Source organism: Leopardus geoffroyi, chromosome C1, assembly GCF_018350155.1.
Source record: "Leopardus geoffroyi isolate Oge1 chromosome C1, O.geoffroyi_Oge1_pat1.0, whole genome shotgun sequence".
NCBI lineage: Eukaryota > Metazoa > Chordata > Mammalia > Carnivora > Felidae > Leopardus > Leopardus geoffroyi.
This window is the reverse complement of record NC_059328.1, coordinates 96,486,675-96,508,751: the sequence shown is the minus strand read 5'-3', so window position 1 is coordinate 96,508,751 and position 22,077 is coordinate 96,486,675. Positions and strand designations below refer to the sequence as shown.

The window sequence follows — 22,077 nt, the reverse complement described above, 5'->3', positions numbered from 1 at the left end:
GGAGCTCGAACTCACGGACCGCGAGATCGTGACCTGGCTGAAGTCGGACGCTCAACCGACTGCGCCACCCAGGCGCCCCTGTTTATTTATTATTGAAAGAGAGAGACAGAGTGTGAGCAGGGGAGGGGCAGAGAGAGAGGGAGACACAGAATCTGAAGCAGGCTCCAGGCTCTGAGTCATCAGCACAGAGCCTGATGCCGGGGTTGAACTCACAAACCGTGAGATCATGACCTGAGCCGAAGTGGGATGCTCAACCAACTGAGCCACCCAGGCGCCCCCTTTTTTTTTTTTTAATTTTTTAACGTTTATTTATTAGTATTGAAATAAAAAATAACTACCATCTAAAACAAAAGTTATGTTTGTGCACAGTTTTTTTGGAAATAAATAAAACAGTTAAATGTCTACACATGCAACATGTGAAGTTCATTGCTTATGCAGTTGATATTCAAAAGAAGTTTATTACATTTGAAAAGTATTTGAAGATTAAAGACACAGAGAGATAAACCAAGAAACAGATTCTTAACTATAGAGAACAAATGAGGGTTAGCAGAGGGGGTGGGTGGGTAGGGAGATGAGTGAAGTAGGGGATGGGGATTAAGGAGTGCACTTGTTGTGATGACCACTGAGTGTTGCATGCAAGTGTTGACTCATTAAATTCACACCTGAAACTAACATAACACTGTATATTAACAAGTATTTGAAAGTAAATTTTACTTCATTCTGCACAAGTTCACAAAATTATATAACAGTTTTTGAGAAATGATAACCAAACGTACATCAAATGTTACTTGCTCATAGCTTAATAAATTTCAAAAGAAAAATTATACAAAGTTCTGTCAACATTTTACAGCATATTTTGATATTTGATTTGGGAGGTCATTATATATATATTTAAATTTTTTTAAGTGTTTATTTTTGAGAGAGAGAGAGACAGACCCCCAGTGGGAGAGGGGCAGAGAGAGATGGAGACACAGAAACTGAAGCAGCTCCAGGCTCTGAGCACACAGCCCGATGTGGGGCTCGAACGCAAAACTGCGAGATCATGACCTGAGCCGAAGTCAGATGTTTAACCGACTGAACCAGCCAGGTGGCCCTGGATGTCATTATATATTTTAATATGTATATAGGATACTACACAGGATCTCCTCTATGTATATAGGATACTGCAAAGAATACTACAAATGCCTAGAGCACAAAAGGCTCTTAAATTAGACCTGGGTAGCATAACACTCCAAACTGTATAAAGAATAAATCCACATCTAATTCTGCTTTCACTATTGCCCTCCCTGCTTACTTTGGCTTTGGCTTCTAGAAAACAGTAGAATGTCTGCTGATAAACCAGGTAAGGTCTGGTTTTCTTTCTATCGTCTTTAAGACACTTTTTTTTTTAAAGGTGAATTTTATGGTATGTGAATTATAACTCAATGAAAATAAAGAAAGATAATTTTCATGCTGGAAGGGGAAGAACAAACATAGGTAAGAAATTTGAAATTCCACAGAGGTGAAATAATATGAAGTATTCTGTCACTTTTAACAAAGCAAGATTTCTAGTCCCAAATACTGTAAGGCCAGTGTGATTATAAACCACGAATGAAAATATAAAAATTATTTTGACAGTGGGAAAAATGTCAGAAGGTGAGATGTATTGATTTTCAAGGGTGAATAAGGTCTTCTTTTAAAGATAGAAGATTGGTCAAACCTGTTTAGTTTGAAGTAGCTGCCTACCTCAAGAGTATTACTCTTTTCATTATAAATATTTGGTACTACTTCTTTACTCAAAAAGTGTTTTTGGCAGGGGTGCCTGGCTGGCTTAGTCAGTGGAGCATGCCATTCTTGATTTTGGGGTTGTGGGCTTGAGCCCCACATTGGATGTAGGGATTGTTTGGAAATAAAATCTTAAAAAGAAAAAAAGTGGTTTTTGTGTGTGTGTAAAAAAATGAGATCCTAAAAATTATAGTCTGAAAATCTTCAGCAACCCCTGGGAGATTTTGGTATGAATTATTAAAAGGTGTTAAAAAAAATTTTTTTTAAAAAGACGGGGTGTCTGCACGGCTCAGTTGGTTGAGTGTCCGACGCTGGATTTTGGCTCAGGTTGTGATCTCACGGGTTTATGGGTTCGAGCCTCACATCAGGCCCCACAATGACAATGTGGAACCTGCTTGGGATTTTTTTCTCTCCCCCCTTTCTCTACCGCTCTGCAGCTCAAGCTCACTCTCTCTCAAAGTAAATAAATAAACTTAAAAAAAATTTTTTTTAAGGTGTTTTATGAGCACTTAAAGGAATTGACTCTAGGAACCAATATGGATCCACTAAGGGCAAGTTCATTGACTGAACAAATATTTATTGTGCACCTACTTACTGGTCCTGGTTCCTGTGCAAGGCACTCGGGATGAAGCAGAAAACAAAACAGGTATGTTCCTGCCCCTTGTGGAACTGAGGAAGACAAATGATAACAAAAATTATGGCATAATTACAACTTGTGATAAGTGCTATGAAAGAAAACATAGGGATTTATGTGAGCACATAATTAGAGGAACTGGCCTCATTGCAGGAGAGGGTGATGTTAGAGAAATCCTCTGTGAGGAGGCAGCATGTAATCAGAGCCCTGAAGGATGAATAGAATTTAGATAGGCAAAGTGTGGGGAGTGCTACAGAGAAAATCTGAAAACCACATGTGAAAAATGCATGAGGCAGCAATAAACTTGGCATTCTAGAGGAAGGAGAAAAAGCTGATGTGGCTGGAACAGTAAACAGGAGGTGAGTGCAAGAATGAGATTATCCAGGTAATTAGGGGCCATACCACGCAGGCTATTTCTTTCTTTCTTTCTTTCTTTTAAAGTTTTTATTTACTTGAGTACTCTCTACACCCCATGTGGGGTTCAAATTCACCACCCAGACATCAAGAGTAACACGCTCTTCCAACTGAGCCAGCCAGGAGCCCTGTGGCTATTTCCTTTTTTGAAATGACAGGACAGTAGATTAAAGAAATACAAAGACACACTAAATTTATTTTCAGCAAACCATTTGATCAAAGCACTTGGGAAGAACCACAGTTACCAGTTTTATAACCAAATTCGGTCCAAAATCCACCCACTTCTCCCCTACCTTCTGTTTCCTCCCTGGATGAGGCCACCACCATCTCTCTCCTGGGCCACTGTTTTCACTTTTACCCCCTCCCCTTGCAATCCATTCTCTGTACAGCAGCTGGAGTGATCTAAAAACTAAATTATACCATTTGAATTCTTTGCTTAAAATCCTTCAGTGGCTTCTCATTTGTAACAGGTTGGGCTCTCCACAGACGTGGGGACCAAGCTTGGGATCCAAGATGTATATCAGGGTTTAACACCTCTGAATGGAAAGAAGAGGAAGCAGGACTCGGCAGAGGAAGAAATCAGTGATACACACCCAATAAAGCTTGGGCTAACCCACCAGGGAGCTCAGGAATGAGTGCGGTCGGTCAGAATTGTGCGGTGCAAGATCCAAATGATCCAAATGATTGAGCCTTTATATCCCCGCCCACTCAGTCACAGATACGGTCTGTTCTTTTTAATTTTTTTTTTTTTAACGTTTATTTATTTTTGGGACAGAGAGAGACAGCATGAACGGGGGAGGGGCAGAGAGAGAGGGAGACACAGAATCAGAAACAGGCTCCAGGCTCTGAGCCATCAGCCCAGAGCCTGACGCGGGGCTCGAACTCACGGACCGCGAGATCGTGACCTGGCTGAAGTCGGACGCTTAATCGACTGCGCCACCCAGGCGCCCCAGATACGGTCTGTTCTAAGTGGGGTATGTCCTCAGGCAGCAAGGCTCTCTGCACCTAAGGTAGACCTGAAAGAGCTGTCAGCTCAAGGCTCCTTGCTGACCACACTCTCCATTTCTGGGCATCAAGCACTTCCTTAAAGGGATATCTGGTTGTTGCATCTTCTTATCCATGTCAGCATTGCATTTAGACATGTAGGACTTCAAAACCCTGAATGATCTGGCTCCTGTCTACCTCTCCTCCACTTGGCTTCTGTTCACAATTGGCTCTAGGCACACTAGCCTGCCTGTTTCTTGAAGCTTATCCCCTCTTCAGGGTCTTTGTACTTGCCTCAGTGTTCTATTCCCGGCCTTCACGTTATATTCCTAGCTTCTTCTAAAGTTGTCTGCCTCCCTCCTCAGCACTCCCTATGATGTTGCCCTGCTTCACTTTCCTTATGCACTTACCTAACATTATCCAGAGTATTTGATTTTTGTTTACATTGGTCTCATCAACTAGAATGTAAGTTCCACGAGGGTATGGATCTGATCTGGTAGGTTCACTGCTTCGTCCCCAGTCAGTACCTAGAACATAGTATACCTTCGATAAATATTTGTTAAACTGAATTCAGATGAGGTGCAGAAATGCACGCTAAATGACACTACAGACAGTTCCGTGTTAGCTAATTGAACAACTTGCCCGAATACTATTTATTACTGCATTAAGATTAACCTGAAGAGAGATCTCTAATTGTCTGATACAAATCTATCTGGTCTTGTCAAACGGATAAATGTCAATGATTTCTGTAGACAAAAAATTGTGTGATCATCCAAATTTCTGACGTACAAATCTGGGAGTATTGGTGGTTAATGTATTGGATGACAGGTTTCAGATTCAAAAATACCTGAAGGTCCATCAACAACACAACAGGTAATTAGTTGTAGTATATTATTCATACAACGAATTATTGTGCAGCAATGAAAATGAGTGAACTACTGGTATCTGTCACACGGAGGAACCTCACTAAGGAAATGATGAGGGAAAGAAACCAGACACACAAAAAAGAGTATATCCTACATGATTCTATTTCTATATACTTCAAAATCAGACAAAACTGTTCTGTGGTGCTCTTAAGGAAGGAGGAAGAGAGCAATGGGAGGGGCATGAGGAAAGCTTTTGAGGTGTTTATTTCTTGAACCAGTGTCTATTTCTTGACCTAGGTGGTGGTATAAATGTGTTTACTTTGCAATAACTCATTGATCTGTGCAGTTATGATTTATCCACATTTTTATATGTATATTATACACTTTTAAAGTTGAGGTAAAAAGGACCTGACAGGTATATTTAACACTTTTTAAAAAATATTTATTATCTATTTTTGAGATACAGGGACAAAGCACAAGCAGGGGAGGGGCAGAGAGAGAGAGGGATACACAGAATCTGAAGCAGGCTTCAGGCTCTGAGCTCTCAGTACAGATCCGTACGTTGGGCTCAAATCTACAAACTGTGAGATCATGACCTGAGCTGAAGTCGGACGCTTAACCGACTAAGCCATGCAGCTGCCCCATTGTAGTTCCTGATTTTAAATGAAAGAGTTATAATATTTTGCCAGTTAGGATTATAATTGCTGTTGACTTGCAGTAAATAATTTTTATTATATTGCAACTATGTGGATGGAACTAGAGGGTATTATTATGCTAAGCAAAATTAGTCAGAGAAAGACAAATATCATATGACTTCACTCATATGAGGACTTTAAGACACAGAACAGATGAACACGAGGAAAGGGAAGCAAAAATAATATAAAAAAACAGGGAGGGGGACAAAATATAAGAGACTCTTAAATATGGAGAACAAACAGAGGGTTACTGGAGGGGTTTTGGGAGGGGGGGATGGGCTAAATGGGTAAGGGCATTAAGGAATCTACTACTGAAGTCATTGTTGCACTATATGCTAACTAACTTGGATGTAAATTTTAAAAATAAAATAAATAATTTTTATTATATTTAAGTAGTTTCCTTTGATCTCTTGTTTCACAGGGGTTTTATTAGAATGACTGCTGTAATACCTATTGCTGCAGGGATATAGGATAAAGAGTATTTTCATGTGTCACTATTGAAATACAAAGCATTACAGGCTTTTTAAAAGCAATCTGGCAACACCTATTATTTAAAAATACGAAAAATGGGGTGCCTGGGTGGCTCAATCTGTTAAGCATCCAACTCTTGATTTCAGCTCAGGTCAGGATTTCATAGTTGGTGAGTTCAGCCGTGTTGGGTTCCACACTGGACGTAGAGCCTACTTAAGATTCTCCCACTTTCTCTGCTCTTCCCCTGCTGGCAATCTGTCTCAAAATAAATAAATAAATAAATAAATAAATAAATAAATAAATAAAATAAAAAATGAAAATATATACACCCCTTGGGGTGCTGGCTGGCTCAGTTGGTAGAGCCTGCAACTCTTGATGTTGGGTTGTGAGTTCAAGCCTCATGTTGGGTGTAGAGATTGTTGAAAAATAAAATCTTTAAAATACATATATCCCTTGACCTACCAATCTCAGTTCTGGAAATCTATCCTACTAAAATAAACTACTAGTTTCAACAAAACTGTTGAAAAACATCATAGTACATAATGTACCAGGATATTTATTACAGCAGTGTTTTCAGTGTTAACACATGCACACACATACACACACGTTGTAAATAGTATGCATGCCCATCGATAGGGGAATGGTTGCAAAAATTATAGTACATCCACATTTGGAACATCCATTAAAAGGAATGAATTTGATTTAGAAACTTAAATTTTTTTTAATGTTTTTGAGAGAGAGAGATAGGCAGGGTGTGAGCAGGGGAGAGGCAGACACAGAATCCGAAGCAGGCTCCAGGCTCTGAGCTGTCAGCACAGAGCCTGACATGGGGCTCGAACTCACAAACCATGAGATCATGACCTGAGCTGAAGTCAGATGCTTAACTGACAGAGCCACCCAGGCACCCTGGAGATTGTTTTGTTTTTTTTTTTTAATGTTTATTTTTGAGATGGGGGGTTGGCACAGAGAAGATCCAAAGCGGGCTCTGTACTGAGAGCAGAGAGCCCAATGTGGGGTTGGAACTCATAAACTGTGAGACCATGACATGGGCCAAAGTTGGACACTTAAGCAACTGAACCACCCAGATTTTATACAAGAAATTGTTTTAAGTAAAAGTGAGAGGCAAAAATGTAGTCACTTCTTTTTTTCCTTTAAGTTTTTATTTGTATATTTTGAAGGGGGTAGGGGCAGAGAGAAAGGGAGGGAGAGAATCCCAAGCAGGCTCTGCACCGTCAGGGCAGAGCCCTACATGGGGCTTGAACTCATGAACAGTGAGATCATGACCTGAGCCAAAATCAAGGGTCACATGCTTAACTGCCTGAGCGGCGCAGGCACCCCTAGTCACTTCTTAAATTACAAAAAAAGTCTATAACGAATATGTGTACATTTGTATTTGTCTATATGTTATTATAGAGCATGGAGAAAAATATTAAATAGGTTGATAAAATGGTTACGGAAGGGTTAGAACTGTTGGGGTGACAAAGGAGGAGAGATAAGGTGGGAGTCAAAGTGAAAAAATAAAATAAGAGCTAAAGGTCTATATGAGTCATATACCAGGTGAAAAATCAAATAAAGTCTTAGGGACATTAATATATTGTAATGTGTCCAAATCCAAGGGCATAATAATCACAGTGTACTTTATGCTCTCCAGATTAAACCTAGATTGTTGTGTCAATTTCTGGACACCACACTAAAAATAAATATTTTTCCTGCCCCTCAAAAAATTGTTTTTTTGCGGGGGCACCTGGCTGGCTCAGTTGATGGAGCATCTGACTTTTGATCTCAGGTTCAAGCCCCACACTGGGCAAGGAGCCTATTTAAAAAAAAAAAAATTGTTTTACTTTTATAAGAGGAATGGTCAAGAATTAAGCAAACCTGGGTTTCAATTTCTTTTCAGCCACTTACTTAATTAACTGTGACCTTGGCAAATTACTTAATCCCTCTATGCCTCGGTTTCTTCATTTGTACAATGGGGAAAATTATAGTTCCTATCTCTCAGGTTTATTATAGGATAATTCTATACGCATTCTAGGACTGGTATCTAGAATAAACCCCCCCAAAATAATTTAACTGTCAGATATTAAAGTAAATATTTATTGCAAAAATTAGAATCTACATAGAAGCAAGAAAATTTAAAAACAACCACAATCTTACCTTCCTAGATTAACTACTATTAACTTTTGGATGTTTGTCCATTATTCAACGTGATCTGAAAAAACTATTATGAGTGATGATACTTAGTTAGGACAAATTAGCAGCATCCAATGGTGCGTCATATGGACCAGGGGTAGACATATTCTGTGAAGCTGCGAAGAACCACAGCAAGCAGCAAGGGTTATGATGAGAGCTGTCCAGCAATGAAATGGGCTGTCCAACACCATGGCAAGTTCCTCATTATACTAAATAACTGAGTCTTGGCTGGTGACCATTTGTTAGAAAAAGTATGGAAGAAATGCTGGCTTTGGAAAACAGGTCAAGCCAAATGACTTCTAGAACTCTTCCTAACTCTAACATATGATCAAGAAATACTTTTTGGAGGAATGGATATATTAGACTCGCAGCCTTCATAAAACAATTTGTGTGGTTCTTACCGTAATACTGGGTGGTGAGAACAGTTCTAAGGTCCCATTAAAGTTAATAGGAAATTCCTAGCATAGGTCAGGCAGAGGAACTCTCCCTCGTACAACACTGAGGACGTGCAATTCCACCAATTAATTACATTCAAATGGAGAAAGAAATCTAAGGGAGGGGCAGGCCTGAAAAGAGTTACATCTTATCTTCAGGTACTGTTTGTCTGCTTTCTTAATACTCAGGGTCTCTTCCTTGGAACAGTTTCTGACCTGGCAGAAATTCATAGTAATTACTCAGGGGAAAGGAAAGGAGAAACCAACAAACAAAAAATACATTAATGTGGGTGGGTAAAAAAAAAAAAATTTAAGAACGTGGTGTTGGTGGGAGAGAAGACTAAAGGCCTATGTAAGACCCACCCAAGTGCTTTTGATGTTTGAGCAATTATTATCTTATTATTTTTCCTGCTATAGATGCAGCTGCAATTTATGTAACAGGATGTTTAAAAAGATTAAAGAGAAGCTGTAGTAGAGTTCTGAGGTGATAAGAGTCCCTGGAATATGTATTTATGGACGTTTAGAATATAAGTTCCTGTACGTTCTTAGAATAAACCATCTATTTGTTTTTCTTTTTTTTTTTAAAGAAACAAGTAAAATTTGTATTTCAATATGGCTGCTTCCTGCCCACAAGTGATACTGAAAAAAATAGAGCAAAGAGAGCAAACAAATAATAGAGCAAAGAAAGGTTAGTGATGGTTCAATCTGTTATCTGTGCTGTTTTTTAATCAGCTATGACTTTTAGGTCCAAAATATTTTATCGCTATATTAAGATAAGTGTTTAGAATTTATTTGGATTAAACCTGTTCATCAGTAAATGGATTATTCTATTGCTCAGGCAGGAGAGTTGCATGGAATTTGTGACTATAATAACTCTGTCTGAATATGAAAGTTAAAGAAAGAAAGAATTTTTGGTAGAAGAGCTTGTGGTATTGAAGTTGAGGTGAGTTAAATTGACTGGGTTAGAAGAGTGTGTTCTATAGGTGTCTCAAATACAGAGAATGACTCATTGGTATTCAAGACTTTCTGCCGTATGGGCTGCTGTCTTATCTTACATCTTAAATTGGCACCAGGCACCAAATAAAAAGAGCTTTGAGGCATAGTCTCAGAATTTCTGATTAGTCATGTAAAAATTGCTTGTTAATTTTAATTCTTTCTCCTAGCAACCTAGGCCAACCTTGTGTGCACTTGTGCACTATCTGTACATATTTATTTATAATTTTTTCTGTTGAAGAATAAGTTGGAGGGACGCCTGGGCGGTTCAGTCGGTTAAGCATCCGACAGATCATGATCTCATGGTTTGTGGGTTCAAGCCTCGCGTCAGGCTCTGTGCTGACAGCTTGGAGCCTGGAGCCTGTCTTAGATTCTGTGTCTCCCTCTCCCTCCGCCCCTCCCCTGCTCACGCTCTGTCTCTGTCTCTCAAAAATGAATAAACATTAAAAAATAAATAAATAAGGGGCGCCTGGGTGGCTCAGTCGGTTAAGCGGCCGACTTCAGCTCAGGTCACGATCTCGCGGTTCGTGAGTTCGAGCCCCGCATCGGGCTCTGGGCTGATGGCTCAGAGCCTGGAGCCTGCTTCCGATTCTGTGTCTCCCTCTCTCTCTGCCCCTCCCCCGTTCATGCTCTGTCTCTCTCTGTCTCAAAAATAAATAAAATGTTTAAATAAATAAATAAATGAAGAATAAGTTGTAGACATGATGCCCTTTCCTCCTAAGTACTTTAATGTGTATTTCCAAAACACAAGGACATTCTCTTTCACAACCCCAGTGTAATTATGCAAAGTGAGAAGTCAATATTGATTCAGTAATACTATCCAATCTATACACCTCATTCCAACTTTGCTCAATTGTCTCGGTAATGTCCATTAAATAAAATTCCATACCATACACTGTTGTCAAGATCAACATTCAGTTGTCAAGTATCTTTAGCCTCCTTTAATCTAGACTAGATTTTCCATACTTTGTTTTTCATGACCGTGACATATTTGAAGAGTTATAGGCAAGTTGTTTGTAGAGTGTTTTTCAACTTGGGTTGTCTGATTTTTCCTCATGATTAGATTCAGGTTATGCATTCTTAGCAGAAATACCTCAGAAGTGTCGCTGTGATCTTCTCAGTATATAATATTAGTTGATTTGTTCCATTACAGTTGAAGTTCCCTTTCATGACTTGGTTAAGGTTTTTCCACTTTAAAATTACTGTTTTTCTCTTCATCATTAACAAGTATCTTGTGGGGAGATACTTTGACACTATGTAACTATCCTATCCTTCATCAAACTTTATCCACTAGTTTTAGCATGCATGATGATTCTTACCTGAGTCAATTATTACCACGATGATTGCCAAATGGTGATTTCATAATTCTTTCATCCTTTTTCTATTTTTTAGTTGGTGTTCTACTGTAAGGAAAAATGTACTTTTGTCCATGATTTGCTTGGGTGTTTATTTATACCTGTAGAGACTCATAGATTCCTATTCTATTCCATGGGTTATAATCTGTTACTGACACTATTTATTAGGATACTCAAATTGTCCCTGATACAGCTAGTGGGAGTCCCTTCAAACTGTCCTTTTGACATGTCCCTAAAATTCTTTGAGCTTCCTAACTTTATGACACAAGAAGATAGTCCAGGTTTTTCTAGTGTTTTCCTAGCACCAGCCTTGAAATCAGCCACTTTTCTAAGCAGCACTGGTTCCTTTGGTGGAGAATAGCGTTTAGAAAGACTTGGGTTCTAGGTGTGTTAATTTGCACTAGTGTGTCATTGCCTGTAGGTCCTCTCAGAGAACAACCTCCCCACTCCCCAACACACACACACACACACACACACACTGAAAAACAATGGTTTCATACTGATATTTCCAATTCCAGTCCAGCACTGCGGGGTTCGTTTGAGCCTTCTCCCTTTCCATACACTTATAATCCCCTTCTATGACAGTGAGAAATCTGCAGAACCACAGTCTTAACTTCTACACTTAATCACTCCTACATGCACTCTTACCTTCCCACTTCACTTCAGTGCAATCTCTTGTTATCCTTAAGCCAAACTGTATACACACACTGATACTGGGGCCGAAAGCACCTGAAGCACTGATAATTTCGCTACATTCCCAATGCTCAACTGAAGGGTAATGTCTCTTCTGCTTCTTTGGGGGGCCCTAATGTTGACTGATTTCTCTGGTTTTCAGCCTGTTAATGCTTGCGATAGAAATTCCACCAGGAAAAAGCATTCTTCACTCCAAATTTTCTCCACACAGTGAAACAGCTAATCTGGAAGGGCTGCGTTAAGCTCCTGATGACTCAGAGATTTAATGGAAATTACTCTTTTGAAATATACATGCCCTTTATTTTAGCTCCCTTTCCCTAGGATTCAAACATGAATCTGGTCTGTGCGCCCAGAATCACTCCTTTCTTATGGTCAACATTGTCCTGTGGTACTCTCTTCCATTAGAATGAAATTGTTCTTAATCTCTCACATATATGGAACCTTGGCAGACAGGTCCTCCAGGTACGTCTGAATGTGAGAATGTGTCAGCCTAAGTTCTCAAAACACCCCGTCACGTTCATTACGCTCTTAAAATTACTGGCATTAATAGTTTAATTGAGAAACTCTCTTGAAGACTGAGGACTATACCATGGAAGCAGCGCAGAAATAAATGGACTGCAATCTCATCCCAAGGATCTTATTCAAGGAAAAGAACTCCTTCATGATTCTCCTGGCTGGCAGAGACAGAAGCCTGGAGAACTTTCAGTTTGAAGATGGCCCTGCACCATATTTGATCACAATGACACTATTGTCTGGCATGCCTCTTAGAACACCATCATCAGGATACGGGTGTTAAGTTGTTTTTCTAATAGTGCTAACAGACACCTAATCTATCATCTCCTTATTTCTCTTGTTTTCAACTGGATGCCTCTGGAGGACTGGCCAGGTTAGCAAAGTAGTCTGTGGCAATGAGACTGAAAGATATTAACTAATATTAACTAGTTTGTGTGTAGAATAAGCCCAAGAGTTAATGACCTTGATGTCATCATACCTTTCTCAATCTATTCAGCTAACTAGTCACAGACAGGTTACATTTGGCCATTTTATTACTAAATTGGTATTTAACAACACACAATTACTTTACTTGAGTTGAGATAAAATCTCCTGATTACATGAATGAGATAATTCTGAATTAAAGCCAGAGGATACTAAATCTGCAGCATTACAGACATTAACAATAGGAACTCTATCGTGGTTACTGAAATTGTTTCTTTTACTAGATGTGGCCCCCTCTCTACGATGAACTGTGAAAAGTCTGTTCTGCCAGTCTTGTTGCTGTTTTGTGGGTTTAGGATGTGGCTGTTATCCAGGCGTGTCCATGGGACAGGTGGGCTTAGGATCCTCCTACTCTGCCATCTTCCCGGAAGTCTTGTTTCCTTCACTAGAATGCAAGTTTCATGAGGGCAGGGAGCTTTGCTTTGTTCATTGCTCTATTCCCAGTACAAGTATGCCTGATTTGTAGTAGGAGCTCAATACATATCTGAACACATGAAAATGGTGACACAATACGAAATGAAAAAGTATTAAAACTAAATCCTGAAGGAATTATTGCCCAGTTATAACTATTCCAAACAATATCCGTGAGAATGCTAAGGAAGAACTTGGCTACTATTAATGTGGCCTAAAGAATCAAACCTCCCCTCCATCTCCGGTAGTTCAAAGGCTGGGAGAGAGGAGAAGTCTTGCTAAGAACTTACCTAGATCCTTAAGGGAACATTTAAAAACTTTATGTGGTTTGGGGGGGGCATGCCTGGGTGGCTCAGTTGGTTAAGCATCCAATTCTTTTTTTTTTCAACGTTTATTTATTTATTTTGGGACAGAGAGAGACAGAGCATGAACGGGGGAGGGGCAGAGAGAGAGGGAAACACAGAATCTGAAGCAGGCTCCAGGCTCTGAGCCATCAGCCCAGAGCCCGACGCGGGGCTCAAACTCACGGACCGCGAGATCGTGACCTGGCTGAAGTCGGACGCTTAACCGACTGCGCCACCCAGGCGCCCCAAGCATCCAATTCTTGATTTCGGCTTAGGTCACGATCTCGTAGTTTGTGGGATCGAGCCCTGTGATGGGTTCTGTGCTGAAAGCATGGAGCCTGCTTGAGATTCTCTGTCTCCCTCTCTCTCTCTGCCCCTCCCCTACTTGCATGTGCATGCACATGTGCTCTCTCGCTCTCAAAATAAATAAACATTACAAAAAAATTTTTTAAATTAAAAATAGTAAAAACTGTATGTGGTTTGGGATTAGCTAAGGGAGTGGCCTGGTATAACTTGAAGACCCAAGGGGCAAAGTTTAAAAGCAGAAGGGGGAGAAAGGAGATATGTTCATATATTAAAAGTAATTAGGAAAATGTATATCTTCCTCCTTATGGGTTTAAATGTTTATTTATTTTAAGAGAGAGAGAGAGTGCATGTACCTGTGAGTGAGGGAGGGGCAGAGAAAGAGAGGGAATCCCAAGCAGGCTCCATGCTGTCAGAGCAGAGCCTGATATTATGCTTGAACCCACAAACCATGAGATCATGACCTGAGCCGAAATCAAGAGTTGGATGCTTAATGGACTGAGCCACCCAAGCAGCCCTCATTATGGGTTTAGATGCAGGGATCTCAAACTCAAACGTTTTTCAAGATCAGGCCAGTATATAAATGAGTGATGCAGCTGGATGTGAATAAGGAGAAAGAGTAGAGACTGGGGGGAAACAACAATTGCATGCCCCTTCTAAAGACATTACAAATCATTTGAAGACCATAACAACAACAATAACAACAACAACAACAACAACAACAACAACAACAGGGAGATCAGATATGTCTGTAGGAAGAATTCACTATGTAGGCAGTCTGAGGGCTTTTGGTTGTATATTGTCTCCATGATTAACATTTGCCCTTGAAAGGTGTTTTGTGTGTGTGTGTGTGTGTGTGTGTGTGTGTGCGCGCGTGTGTGTGTGTGTGTCCATCTGTGTTCTAACAGTTACTAGCTAGACAATTTTAAGAACAAAGAGGCATATTTGCTACTCACAGCAGTGAGGAGACAAACAGGGATCACACTTGGAGGTCTTACGTGCCCACTTGGACTGTTCTGTAGGGCTCTAGCACCAAAGAACCGTGACTAGTCTGTGGGAGTTGTCTAAAGCATTTGGGCTGTTTTAACTGAATAACTCAGACTTGAAGAATGAACTACTGGAATAGTTCCTGGAATGAGACCAACTCCATGGGTGATGACTAGAGTTTGTCAAAGATAGGCAGACAGCCAAATAGAAGAGGTTAGGAAATGGCAGGGCTCTCAAACTTGAGGGTAGGGCAGAAAGATTATAAATTGGGTTATCTAGAAGGCAATCAATCTCCCGGCAAAGGTGTAATGTCTTATTCACTTTCCTGGGATGATGGGAAAGGTTATTTAGCTGAATTACCATTGATACACTGAAAGTAGGATGTACAAAAAATATGTAACTTGATCAATTAGTATCACTATTCTCATTTTGTTCTTCAACCTCTGACTTTCCCTTATGGTGGGGGAGAGGTCAGGGCACTTAATTTTGCTGGCCTCCCTCCTGCAGTCTTTTGTGGGTCACTAGGCTGAAACCAGAGTGACATGAAAAATTCAAGAGTAGAACGTGGACTTCACTCTTGAAGCAGCAGGTTTATGTGGCCAGGAGTCTAAGTTTCTTATTAATGTATTAAGTGGAAGGCTTGATGCGATTTCCAGGAAGGTAGTTTAAGTAGAGTTCCTACCTATCAAATGCGATGTGAGTTGGGTGATTATAGCAGGTTTCACATTCAGTTTACATTTTTTCCCCTTCCTACACTGTGATTTCCTTAAGTTAATCCAACCATTCACTAAGTCTAATAGATGTACACTACCTTGTGTGGTGGAGGTGTGGAGGATAAAGGGATGAAACTGTAAAGAGAAGCGTGCCCTGCCTCACACTTAATCTTATGTGGCACCCATCACAGAAAACAACATCCTACAAGAGAACTGTGTCCAGGAGTTTGAGGCATTGATCTGTAGTTAAGTAAATGGTGGCCCATGATGGAGCAAATGCCTGGTGAAGAGCATGTAATTTCCAAATTAGGAGAAGGATGCTCAGAAGGGACATAAACCAATACCCCTCTCTTTTCTCCACTTACACTAGAGGACAGAGGTCAGGATAATTTAAGCGGTAATTGTGTTATGCTCTGTTCTTTTCGTGTGCATTAAAATCATACAGGGATATGACTTGTTAATTACATTGGTAAGATTTCATAGATGGTGGATGGTAACTATTTGTATTTCAATAGCTTTCCCTCAGTTTAAAACATGTGAAAATTAATAAAAAAGGCACCTCACTGAAATGGACTTGGGAGTCTAGAATGGGAGCCTGGAAGGGGGTGCCCTACATTAATTACAAGAACTGTCAATTACAGACCCCAAAAGAAGAATCAAAGGAAAGAATCATCAATTATACGCATTGCATCTCATGCAAGAAATCGAGTGCCCCAGCAACCCAACCAATGAGAAAGCATCACCCTGAACTCTTTCTTTCCTTCAATGGACTTTCATTCAAAATAACCCCGACCCCCAACCTCCTTTTCCTCCATAACATGAGGTTCGTCTTTGTTTGTTGGAGTTGCCTATGGCTTTTCATATGTCACATGCCCCGAATTGCAATTCTCCATTATTCCTGAATAAACCCATTTTGCTGGTAAAATAACTGACAATTTTATTTTTAAGATTAACAAACAGCTTTCCACATCTTTATTTTTTTTTTAATTTTTTCATGTTTATTTATTTTTGAGAAAGAGAGAGACTGAGAGAGAGAGAGAGAGAATGCAAGTAGGGAGGGACAGAGAGAGAGGGAGACACAGAATCTGAAGCAGGCTCCAGGCTCTGAGCTGTCAGCACAAAGCCCAATGTGGGGCTTGAACCCGCTAACTGTGAGATCATGACCTGAGCCAAAGTCACATGCTTAACCAACTGAGCCACCCAGGTGCCCCTCCACATCATTATTTTTAACAGAGCTTATGAGCTAAAATAATAAAAATTATCATATTTTACAAACTGAAAAATTTCTGAACTTCATAATCTGAGGAGTAAAGGATTTCTGAGAGAAGATATATAAAATCTGGACTTTCCCTGATAATTTAGCACATATAGTTGCCATAACTGGAGCACACTGGCAGATGCATGGACAAGTAAATACCTTCATACTCTTTAAGTAGTAATTACTTTTGGCCTTTTCTCACTTAGAGCTTCATTAATTAAGGATTGAGTTCATTTTTCTCTTAAAGATTCCCTTAAAGGTTAAAAAAATTAGTTTAAATCAGGGGAAGGGTCAGACTGGCTACTTTTTCAGTTCTGGGTGGTTTTTATTAGGCAGCTCAAGAATCTACACTGGGACTGATACAGAGCCGTGGGAGTGAGAAAGTTTCTGCTACTTTTTCCTCTTGCTTTCTAATCATTAAAAACTATTCACGAGGTTATTGCCAAGTAAAGACCAACCCTGCTGAAAGTCGTTGCCAACTTCTAGACCTAAACGCCCAACTGCTGAACATAGTGTCTTCTGACTCCCCTATCAAAGATGAACGTGCAAAATATTCTGAGAGGCAAAACAAGTCATGTCTGTGCTCTTGAAGGAGGCCAGCCAAGGTGAACGAAGACCTCTGCTTTAAGGGTGAAGGCCATATTCCACTCTCAAGTGTTTCTATTGTTTCAGCCTGGTGAACTTTCACCCACAAAAATCTTTCTTTGAACAGTCTGATCAAAAACAAGGTCTTTAATTTTTTTGGTTGTTTGTTTACTTACAGCTAAACCTTTAGACAGGAGGCCAACTCCCAGTGGTCAGTTTCAAATAGGTTAACTTTGGACTGAAGTGATTTTTTAAAACTCCGCAATTTTCTGACAGATGTGTGAGCGATGCCAGTATGCTTGACTTTATCTGCTCTTCTGAAGAGTTTCCTCCCTCCCAGGGAACACCTAAAGGGAGTAGTATGGAGTTAAGAGAACGAGTTTAATGGGTAATCTTTGTCCAGTCTTGTAATGAAAAGTGCAGTTGATTACATGATGACCCACAGATTTGGGTTGGCATGGTTAGGTCTTGCAGGTAGAAAGAAGAGAAGGAAGCCATGTTAAATGTGCCTCCATGTGCTTTTTTTCAACCTTTCTTATGAATCTCGCAGACATGTTTATCTACTGCTTTTTTGCATAGGACCAAGGGGTAAAGTTATAAGGGAAAAGCAATTACGGACTTGTGCTTTAAGAATGTTATCCTCTTGGGCTTCCCAAAGAAAACTAATAAAGTTCAGATGCATACTTTGTCCAAGTACTTTGGTATTTTAGGAACCGTAAGAAAAGAATAAGGATTTTTTTTTTTTTTTTTTTTGACCAAATGGGTGGTAGAACAAAAAGAAGAGCCTTTGTAAAATTCTATTTGAAAAAAATCATTTAGGGGCACCTGGGTGGCTCAGTCAGTTAAGCGTCCAACTTCGGCTCAGATCAAGATCTCAGGGTTCATGGGTTCGAGCCCTGTGTCAGGCTCTGCACTGACAGCTCAGAGCCTGGAGCCTACTTTGGGTTCTGTGTTCCCTCTCTCCCTGCCCCTCCCCCACTTGTGTTCCCTCTCTCTCTCTCTCTCTCTCTCTCTCTCTCAAAAATAAATAAATAAAAACATTTAATGCCTTTAAAAAGAAAACAATCACTTAAACTTTGAACTGCTGGTTAAATAGGCAGATTAATCAACTGATTTCTGTAATGCCACACTTATAAGTAGGTAATGTTTCCAAAACACTCCAGTATTTGGAATATAGTCCAGGGACTAGAAATCAATGAGTAAACAGACATCAAAAAGCACATGCATTTTGTTCTTTAGGAAGTCTAAGTGTTCTCACACAGTCATTCAATTATGCATAAAATAAAGATCAAGCACACAGACCAGAGATTACGATGGCAGCAGCAGAGTCCATTCAGATGATCTAGAAGATGGTGTAACCAGCTGCAGCTGTTTAGTCCAGACAATAACTCTAGGGGTTTTAATAATGATGATAAAACAGCTACTATTTACTCAGTGCTCTTTATGGTCTACAGGGCACTACTCTATGCAGTAGGTACATATTACCCCCAATTTACAGTTGAGAAAACTGAGACACAGATTAAATAACATGACATGCTATAATGGATAGAGGCCAGTTCAAACCCACCTCTGTCAAACTTCAAAACTTAAGTCTTACCTATTTTGTTTTATTGCCCTATATTCCAATCCTAATTCTTTCCTAACATATTCTCAAAAGAAGACATCTATATGCCATATTATCTGATAAACAGCACAGGGAACTATGTAATATGTTTTAAAACATTTTAAATCTAATACAGGGGCACTTGGGTGGCTCAACCAGTTAAGCGTGTGACTCTTGGTTTTGGCTCAGGTTATGATCTCATGGTCTGTGAGTTTGAACCTCTCATCAGGCTCTGTGCTGACAGTGTGGAGCCTGCTTGGGATTCTCTCTCTCTCCCTCTCTCTGTGCCTCTCCCCTGCTCATGCTCTCTCTCCTTCTCTCAAAATAAGTAATCTTCAAAATTATTTTAAAAATCTAATCTAACACATATAAATTTGTTGGTATTTAAACAGTAAGTTTCGAATATCTGGAAATATCATTTATATGGAAGATGAGACAACTCCTTTATTAATTCATGAAGGTTTATAAATCAAACCTTCAGTGAAGGCTTGATTGCATATCTTCTATGTTTGTCTCAACCACGACTTAAAGGACATTCTTTTTTTTAATATTTATTTATTTTTAGGAGAGCACAAGTCAGGGAGGGGTAGAGAGAGGGGGACAGAGGATCCAAAGCAGGCTCTGTGAGGACAGGCTGACAGCAGCGAGCCCAAAGTGGGGCTCCTACTCATGAGCTGCAAGATCATGACCTGAGCTGAAGTCAGATGCTTAACCGACAAAGCCACCCAGGTGCCCCTTAAAGGACCTTCTTTATCCAAAACTCCTTCCACTCTGGGGTGATAAACTTGCTGCAGTTCACATGGGACCTTTCATAGTTTCAGCAAACTAACTCCCACACTCCTTGGGAAAATCAGGACAGTTGGTGGCTCTAGCTTCACAACACATAAGGGGTGCTTTAAAGGGGCTTTTGGATGGGGGCGCCTGGATGGCTCAGTCGGTTGAGCCTCAAACTCTTGATTTCGGTTCAGGTCATGATCTCATGGTTCATGGATTAAGTCCCTAGTCAGGCTCTGTGCTTATATCACAGAACCTGCTTAGGATTCTCTCTCTCCCTCTCTCTCTGCTCCTCTCCTGCTTGCTCTCTCTCACTTTGAAAATAAATAAACTTAAAAAAATAAATAAATAAATAAATAAATAAAGTTGCTTTTGGATGACAGTGGTGATTACAAACAGGATCTGATAGGCTTCAGACCTTTCTTAGGGAGAAAGAAGTAGTTCAGTTTCTGTTTCTGTGGGAGCACCTCAAGTGGTGGAGAAACTTCTCCCTGAAACCTCGTTTCATTTTTAGTTTGTCAATCTTACACACTTCTTCTGCATTCTGAACTAAAACTCTTATCTCACTGAAGCTTCCACCCACTTTTCCTATTCCACCCCTTGCTACCATATGAAATGAACCAAATCCTTTCCCCATGTGATTGCACATGAAATATTTAAAGAAATCTATCATGGCCCCTATATTTTCACCTTCAAACAACACATCTCCAAACCATTCAACATTTCTCATGCTCTTTTACCATGATTACTCTCTTCTGAATGCAGTATGGCCATATTCAAATTGTAGCCTCTGAAACTGTAGCTTCCAGAAATCTAATCAGCAGAGTAGAGTGGATAGGTCACCTCCTTCATCTAGAGTCTAGGCTTCCTTTAATTCAGCGTGACACCTTAGTATTTTTCTTGGCAGTCATTAACTAAGATTAAGTTCTTATCTACTAAAACTTCTAAGCAATTTTCTTATATACATTTAGGCTATATTGTTTATATTCTGTATATGCAGTTATTTTTTCCCAGCTTGAAGTACAGGATCTTACATTTAACTCTGCTAAACTTAACTTTCAATCCCTCATCCTTTTTTAAAAATCACCCATTCTCAAATTATTTTGATGAGCATATTTTTGTGTCAATGATAGAGTCGTTAAAAAGACATGGCCTTCGTTGGCAATCTTTCTTTATGTTTGTATTCATCTGCTAACTTTAGTTACCATAATTTAACCCATTTGTAGCTAACCTAATTTACAAATAACAACACATATTTTCTTATGTAATCCCATAAAAAAGGAGTGGGATAGGAAAGTGAAGTCAGCCACAATGGAAAATGCTTTGTGACGGGGTGCCTGGGTAGCTCAGCTGGTTAAGCGTCCGACTTCGGCTCAGGTCATGATCTTGCCAGTCCCGAGTTCAAGCTCTGCGTCTGGCTCTGTGCTGACAGCTAAGAGCCTGGAGCCTGTTTCAGATTCTGTGCTTCCCTCTCTGTCTCTGCTTCTCCCCCACTCACACTCTGTCTCTCTCTCTCTCTCAAAAATAAATAAACATTAAAAAAATTTTTTTTTTAAAGAAAATGCTTTGTGACAAAGAAGTATTTGCTACTTCTGTCAAAACTGTGGGATTGCTTTCTTAGCCCCATGCTCTCAGCCACAGATGGCATGTCCCAATGTAATTCTCCACTTTACTTACTGGGCTTGGCGTTGAGTAAGTTTTGGTTATTAAGGAAGATCAAATCTTCTCTCAAAGAACAACGATTTGCCCTTAAGAATGTTAAAAAAAATAAATCACAGATTTTTCAGTTCAAAACAGGAGTCCTGAATAGGCTTAGGAATAAATATACAGACTTCCAAATTTATTCCTTTAAAGGAGGCAATACTTTCTGGAAGCGCAAGGTTTGCTGTGTTTGTTAAACCATCAGAGACGGTTTAAGCTAGTAGTCAAATACATTGGCTTTGGCCTGGGTCAACTCTCAGTTCTAGCACTTGCCAACTGTTTGACTATGGACAAATATATTCATGCTTACCACAGTGTCTAGCATCTAGTAAGAGCTCTAAAAACATGAGTAGCTACTGTTTATGAAGCAACATTTTATGTTAGGTGTTACATAAGGCCTAGTACACATAAAGTGCTTAACATGCTGTCTTATTGTCTCCTAACAATTCCATGAAGTAGACACTCCTGTTATGCCCAAATTACAGATGAGAAAATTGAGGCACAGAAAGATCACACAATTTGCTTAAGTTAAACATGAAAGATAGGATTTATACCAAGTCTATCTGACTCCAGACCGGGATCCCAAATATAATTCTATCCTGCCAGTCCCTGAATATAGACAAAACTCCCACTAGGCCTGATAACATCAGCAGTTTGAGTAGTAAGGATATTGACCACTGGCCAGTTAGGGAGTTTCTAGGAACTCCCAAAGGTCCTCCATTGGTATGGTCTTATCTTTCATCAGAGTGAGGTTCTGGTCCTCAGCCGTATAGGCTTAGAAAGCCAATATGCTAACACACAGACTATAAATTCATCTCCCAAAGCAGACTCATGCTCCCAGAGCCTGGTGTTCAAAACCACAAGTTTGTCCATAATGAACATTATGAATATAAACAGAAAAAGATATAA

General features: G+C 39.8%; 1 protein-coding gene and 1 long non-coding RNA gene across 2 annotated transcripts in view; one reads left to right on the top strand and one right to left on the bottom strand.

Annotated features, from left to right (window-relative positions):
- LRIG2 (leucine rich repeats and immunoglobulin like domains 2) overlaps positions 1 to 22,077 on the bottom strand; it is a 161,666-nt gene that overhangs the window by 111,491 nt on the left and 28,098 nt on the right. The window lies entirely within an intron of this gene.
- LOC123598473 lies at positions 2,627 to 17,689 on the top strand. Its single transcript, XR_006712620.1, has 3 exons — positions 2,627 to 2,638; positions 11,134 to 11,141; positions 17,585 to 17,689. It is a non-coding gene; the product is annotated as an uncharacterized LOC123598473 (long non-coding RNA).